The following is a 7,365-nucleotide window of genomic DNA, read 5'->3' as shown; positions in this document are numbered from 1 at the left end:
GCTTGCAATCCCACCAACAATGAAGGAGTGTTCCTCTTTCTCCACATCCTCGCCAGCATCTGCTGTCACCTGAATTTTTGATCTTAGCCGTTCTGACTGGTGTGAGGTGGAATCTCAGGGTTGTTTTGATTTGCATTTCCCTGATGATTAAGGATGTTGAACATTTTTTTTCAGGTGCTTTTCTGCCATTCAATATTCCTCAGGTGAGAATTCTTTGTTCAGCTCTGAGCCCCATTTTTTAATCTGCACAGGTGAGAATGTGCACTACAGAAGCTAACAGCTTCTGGGACAGGCCAAAGCAACACAGCTTCTGGGACAGGTCCTGTTTTGGGCCTTCATCTTCGGCCAGGAGGGAGGTCTGAACGCCAGATATCTGTATGAGACCTTATAGAACATCTCCCTCAAGTCCCTGAGAACGAGTCTGTGTCCTCTTCACACACGTGAGCATGAGCGCATGCACAGAAAGTCCTTCAAAGCCCAGACACGCTCCTTCACTCTCAAAGAACCCACATTAGGCGAGAAATCTGATTACACGGTTCTCAATATAGTAATTTGCCCCAACACCCAAATGGGCAACGTGATGGTAAAGCAGGAAAAAGGAAGCTGAGCAGATGGCTTGGAGTTATGATCACTTCATGCTCTTGAAGAGGATACAGACTGGCAGCTCACGACATCCAGTAATTCCAGCTCTAGGGGATCTTACACTTTACTAGTCTCTGTGGCCCAGACACACACAAATCACGTCTTTATTTTTTAAAAACAGAGTTTAAATACAGCTTAGTTATATATAAACCCAACAATTCCATTGGCATGTAGAAGAAACCTTCTGGAACATGCTAAGTTAATGTGCTTGGCAGCTATCGCCCAGAGTGAGTTCTGAAGGGGGTGCCTGGGTCATATAGTTCCATGTGAATGTTGAAAGAGATAGTCTTCTATAACTATAACTCTCCCCTGGGTCAAATAATGAGCAGAGCCTGCAGCCCAGAAGTTCCCACCATAATTATTATTATTCCCTCCTCTTCTAACCTGACTGTGCACACCGTAGGTTAACTTCACATACAGGGAATCATAACACGTAGAACGATCGCACACCTGTCCCATCTTGCTCAATGCCATGCTTCCCTGTGGTGTGGCATCCTTCACTGTCACGACTATAAAACTGTACAGATTTTTTATTACATAAATGCACAAGTTATGTATCAATCTACCAATGAGCATCTGACTCATTTCCATTTTAATGAAATCATAAAGTACAAATAATACCGCACTGTTGGTTTTGGTGTTTAACAGAGTAATTCTTCCAAGTCTGTCTTCTTCAAGATTGTCTTGTCTTTCTATCTTTTACAAACCTGTATACATTTTGAAATCAACTACTCCATTTCCACAAAGAAAGAAAAGGCTCGTGGAATTCTGCTTGGGATTTCATTGATTCTGTGGGACAGTTGGGTGAAGAACTTGCACCCTAGTTTTATTTCAGTGTGAAATTCATGAACATAGTATGTTTCTCCTATGTGGGTCTTGAAGTACTGCTATGACATGACAGCTTTACGGGTGAGGACACTGAACTGGATATAATTCTGACAGTTCTTTGTTATTTCATTCTTTTGCTGAATAACATTTTTTTTTTCATTTTGTAAGTTTCTATCCTGCTGGTTTTATAGGACGGACATTGTACTTGGCTCCATATTAGACTGTTTCATTAAAATAATTTATATGCAGAGTCTATTGTGCTTCCTCCTGAGAAGACAGAACAAGTAAGCAGCAGCCATCTAAAGCACTTAGCTTCTCATTTTTCATTGCTCTAGAAAAACAATTAAAATAGGTGAGAATAGTAGTATTTGTGTCCACTTTCCAATCCCAAAGGGGAAATATCAATTCCCAGTCACCACTAAATGTAATTTTCTAATTTTATCTATGCTAATCATTAGATTAGGGGAGTTTTCTTCTGTTTTCAGATTAGAAAAAGATTCTCTAATGCTTATTGTTGTTATTGATCATGAAACTATAGTGAACTTATAAAATGTTTCCTCTATACTTGAAGTAATCATGATTTTCTTCCTTTGTTTTATTAACTGATTAGAATGTTAAAATAATAATGCATTTCATTATGGTATAGAACTCTGGGCTAAAGGTTAAAATACCTGGGATTCAGCTTGAGCCAAATACCTGGATCTTCTTATCTGTTGTTAGTTACTATTGTATCCTTATTTAGACTTCCTAAAGAAAGTTATGAATGTAAATAAGAGGACCACACAAAGGTCACGTCTTACTCTTTTTTTTCTTTTCTTTTTTTTCTGTTACTGTGAAAAAATGTTCCCACGACAGCAACTTAAAGGAGAACTGGGTTGTTTGGATCACACTTCAATGGTTCAGTCCATCGTGGTGGGGAAACTGAGCAACAGAGGCTTGTAGCAGGTGGCCATATCACACCTACAATCAGAAAAGGAAACACACCAATGCTAATTCTAGGCTTTCCTTTTCAACCTATATGGTCTAGGATCTCTGACTGGGAGTGCTCCTGCTCACATTTAAGATGGGTCTTCTACATCAGTTACCCTAGCAAGATAATCCTTTGTAGGAGGAGCAAGGCTCAGCTCCTGGGTGACTCCAGATCCTGCAAAACTGAGAACTTGGCTATCACAAGCTGTTATCTCAGGCTTTGCTTAATAGAAGTATAAGTATAGCTGTATGGGAAGGATAGGTCTCCTTATGAATCCCTTCCAATATTCATCTGTTACACCTTGAATTCACTCATCTCATTAACGAAAGCCCTTGTGCATTACTAGGTCCTTTTGTGCCCATCTAATCCCTCTAAAAACCTCTTGTCAAAGCATCCTCTAGGATGAGTTGGCACCATTGGTCCAGACCTTAATGAGGGATTATCTTCTAAAAACAAAACAGGGCATTATCTTAAAACTAAACTTCCTTTGAAAAGAATGAATGCTCACTCCCAACTTGGCACTTTGAAGGATCCTAGACATTCAGGACTTTCTTCTCTTCTCCCAAGGAGTCTTGTGAACTACAAGAACACTCCCAAAGCACAGGCAACTCAGTGACAGCAGTTAGTGGGCTATTTAAACCAACTGTGGATATATTTTTGCGCATTGCTATTTTCCTTATTTTCTTATTGAAAGTAACACACCAAGTTTCATTGTAGTGTTCTGAACACTGTTTTGCTTGATCCTGCACCCATGCCATTCCTTCCACCCCGTGTTTCCCTTGTAACTTTCCTCCTGGAGGTCCCTTCTCTCTTTACCTGCATCCTACCACCCTCTCTCTTCGTTCTGAAAGCCTCCTTTTCCTATCATAGTGTGCTTCTGGTTTTGTGATCCATCTCCATACTCACAGATATATACACACATACATATATAATAAAAATCAAAGGTAGGATCTCCATGTGAGACAGTTATATTTCTGAACCCAGGTTTCCTTATTACATACATATAATACTTCCCAGATATACCCATATCCTAAAATTTTCATTTCCGTTAAGGCTGAATGAATTTTTACCATGTTTTCATTATTCCACCTATTGATAAACATCCAGAATGACTCTATTTCCTTGCACTGTGACTAGGGTAGTAGCGATGGACACATACATATCTAGGAGTATGGTAGGATGCAGACTCCCAGAAGTAGCATGTCTGGACAATATGGTTACTCTACTTTTGGTCCTCTGAGCAATCTTACTAACTTCCATCAAGCCTACAGCAGCGTCCACTCTCCTCTGTCAGCATCTGTTGTTTGCTTTCATTCCTGGAGTACACCCGGCAAGGATGTTTCTCTATTTATTCTGATCGTTTCCTTCGCCGTGTAGAAGCTCTCATTTTCTTGTACTCCCATCTGTCAGCTCTTGGGGTTACTTTCTTTGCTGTTGAAATCCTATTTAGAAAGTTCTTCTCTGGCACTGGAGGGTTGGCTCAAATGCGAAGAGCTCAGTACTGCTTTGGCAAAGGAGTGATTCAGTTCTCAGCACGCTTGTAGCATGTCACTATCACCTAGAAGTCTAGTTTCAGAGGATGGGTTCTGATGCCCTCTTCTGGCCTCTACAAGCTCTTACATACATGTGATGCACATAAATGTATGCATGCACACACATATACAAATAAAAATAATTAATAAATAAAAAGAAAGTTCTTGTCAGTGTCTATATCTTAAAATGCTTCCTAAGCAACTTAACATTTTGAAAGTCTTTGGTCCTTTTAGAACTACTTTTTGGCCTTCTGGTTTCTATCTGCACCCAGAGCTGATCCTGACCACCACTTCTGCTCAGAGGGACCCGCCCAGAGCCCTCAGGACACAGGAACCAAGGAGCAGCCTGGGACAGGATCCTTCTGGGAGCAGATCCTGTACCACAGCACTCCATACCCAAATACCATCAGAAGAGAGCTGGTCTCCCAGAAGTGCCAACATGCCTGTGAGCACAGGTAAGACCAACACTTCTGCTCAAATTCCTTGCACAAGATGGACTTGCCCAGAGCCATCAGGACACAGGAACCAAGGAGCAGCCTGGGACAGGATCCTTCTGGTTTCTGTCTGCACCCCTGAGCTGACCCTGTGCCACAGCTCTCCATACCCAAATTCCTCCTCGAAAGAACTGGTCTCCCAGGAGTATGGACACACAGGCTTGCAGGAGGGGAAAGCCACATTCAGAGACAGCAAGACTCACTAACACCAGAGATAACCAGATGGTGAGAGGCAAAGGCAAGAACATAAGTAACAGAAACCAAGGCTACTTGGCATCACCAGAGCCCAGTTCTCCCATCACAGCAAGCCCTAGATACCCCAACACACCGAAAAAGCTAGATCCTGATTTAAAGTCACATCTCATGATAATGATAGAGAACTTTAAGAAGGACATAAATAACTCCCTTAAAGAAATACAGGAGAGGCTTACACAGTATGGCTGGCCACATTAACTATTACTCGCTCAACTCTCTCTAATGGGAAAGCAGTAGGCTGACTACAAGAGACTGAACTGTATCTGCCTCTATTTCCAACAGACTGACATTCAACTTTAGCTCATGAAAATAGCTGGGAAATTTTTATTAGTCCTTTTTTTTTTTAAAGTTAATATAAAATTATAGAAAAAAAAAAAAGAACCTGAACTTTAATAACACAGCTGGAACAATCCGCAGTGGTGTCAGGAGGGCTGGAGAAGAGATTTAATTTATTTGATTTTCTGTGGTTGTTGGTTATTCGCTAGTCTCACGGTCCAGACAGCAGTACAACGCAAGCCAGGGATGTGGGGATCTTCGTACCATCCCAAGATCTGAGTGGCATGTCCTTTTGAAGGATGTGCAGTGCTCAATCATAAGTGTGACAAAGACTGACAAGCAGGAAGCTTATGTACTACTTAGTGAGAGAGAGTAGCATGTTTGTCTCCAAGAGACATTTCATTTTGAAGATGTGTTACCACCCTTTTATTGAAAGTACTGGTTCCCCTGTTAAAGCTTGCTTAGGATTACAGTGGGTTTGACTCAATTCAAAGCTTCTTTTATTCTCATAAGAATTTCATGAAGTCTTCTCACCAAGGGTACCCACACCAGAATTTCCAGGAAGAAATCGAGTTTCTTAATGCAATTTTCCCAAATGGAGCAGCATATTGTACGGGACATATGAATTCTGACTGTTGGTACTTGTATACTTTAGATTTGCTAGAGAGCGGAGTAACCAATCAGCCAGATCAAACCCTGGAAGTTCTGATGAGTGAGCTTAACCCAGCAGTTATGGACCAGTTCTACATGAAAGGCAGTGTTACTGCAAAGGATGACACTCATGAGAATGGAATTCATGACCTGATACCAGGTTCTGTCGTTGATGCCACACAGTTCAATCCTTGTGGCTACTCGACGAATGGATTGAAATCGGATGGAACATATTGGACTATTGACATCACTCCAGAACTAGAATTTTCTTATGTTAAGTTTGAAACAAACCTAAGTTAGACTTCCTATGTCCACCTGATCAGGAAAGTTTTGGAAGTCTTCAAGCCAGGAAAATTTGTGACCTCTTTGTTTGTTAATCAGAATTCTAAATGTCGCACGGTGCTTTCTTCACCCAAGATGATTTCATGTCTTGATTGACAGAGTGCTATGTTCAAGGATTACAATTTTGTTTTTACCAGTTTTGCTAAGCAACAGCAACAACAGCAGAGTTGATTAAGGAAAATGAGGAAGAAAAACCACAAAAAGAGAAGACACATAGGAGGTGGTGGCTGCTTTTTAGATGCTGATCCTGGGGACCATGCTTGATCATGACCACCACCTTGTAGTTGCAGAAAGCCCTAGGTGTAATGATAGTGTAATCATTTGGAAGTATATGCATTATTATATTAAGGAGTTAGATATCTTGCATGAATGCTCTCTTCTGTGTTTAGGTGTTCTATGCCACTCTTGCTGTGGAACTCAAGTGCATGCAGAAAAGATCTCTGACTGTAGGAATCTTTATGACACTTGTGAAAACAATTCAATTTGGTTTATGCACAGCTGTAATATTTCTTCAGGCATCGTTCAAAATCCCCCACAGACAAGGCTTTCATCCCCATTAGATGCAGCCTCAGCTGACATCTGCGACTGTTCTATTAAATTGCTGCCAAAGCTTTTACATCCAGTTACTTCCACTTTCTATATCATCTCTATTAATGTTATTCAAAACCAATTTTTACTTTATATAAGTGCTTTATGCAATGGCAATTAAAGTTTTTCTTCCACAAGTTGAATCTTTGTAAGAAAATTATTCCAGTTGCTTGTTTTGTGTTCTGGTGTTTTAATAGTTGCTCCAGCATTTATAGTCCTCTGGTTTTCCCACTACCAAGTGGAAACAAAAAGAATTATATACAAAGAATCAACCAAACCAGGAGTTGGTTCTTTGAGAAAATCAACAAAATAGATAGACCCTTAGCCAGACTAAGTAGAGGGCACAGAGACAGTATCCAAATTAACAAAATCAGAAATGAAAAGGGAGATATAACAACAGAAACTGAAGAAATTTTTAAAAATCATCAGGTTCTACTACAAAAGCCTATATTCATCAAAACTGAAAAAATCTGAATGAAGTGGACAATTTTGTAGACAAATACCAAATATCAAAATTAAATCAGGATCAGATAAACCATCTAAACAGTCCCATAACCCCTAAAGAAATAGAAGCAGTCATTAAAAGTCTCCCAACCAAAATGGGGACCAGCTGTGTTTAGTGAAGAATTCTATCAAACCTTCAAAGATCTAACGCCAATACTCTTCACACTATTCCACAAAATAGAAACAGATGGGATACTACCCAATCCATTCTATGATGCCCTAGTTACGCTGCATATTTTCCCTAGGAGTCATCTTGTCTAATCAGGAACTTTTCACAATTTCC

The 7,365-nt window shown here is 40.2% G+C and overlaps 1 pseudogene; it reads left to right on the top strand.

Moving 5' to 3' along the window:
- The first annotated feature begins 5,359 nt into the window (after window positions 1-5,359).
- LOC110302512 lies at window positions 5,360-6,161 on the top strand (annotated as a pseudogene).
- The last annotated feature ends 1,204 nt before the right edge of the window (window positions 6,162-7,365 follow it).

The sequence above is a fragment of the Mus caroli genome, chromosome 9 (genome assembly GCF_900094665.2).
Source record: "Mus caroli chromosome 9, CAROLI_EIJ_v1.1, whole genome shotgun sequence".
NCBI lineage: Eukaryota > Metazoa > Chordata > Mammalia > Rodentia > Muridae > Mus > Mus caroli.
The sequence above is the reverse complement of the archived record's forward strand: the minus strand, read 5'-3'. Positions and strand labels throughout refer to the sequence as shown.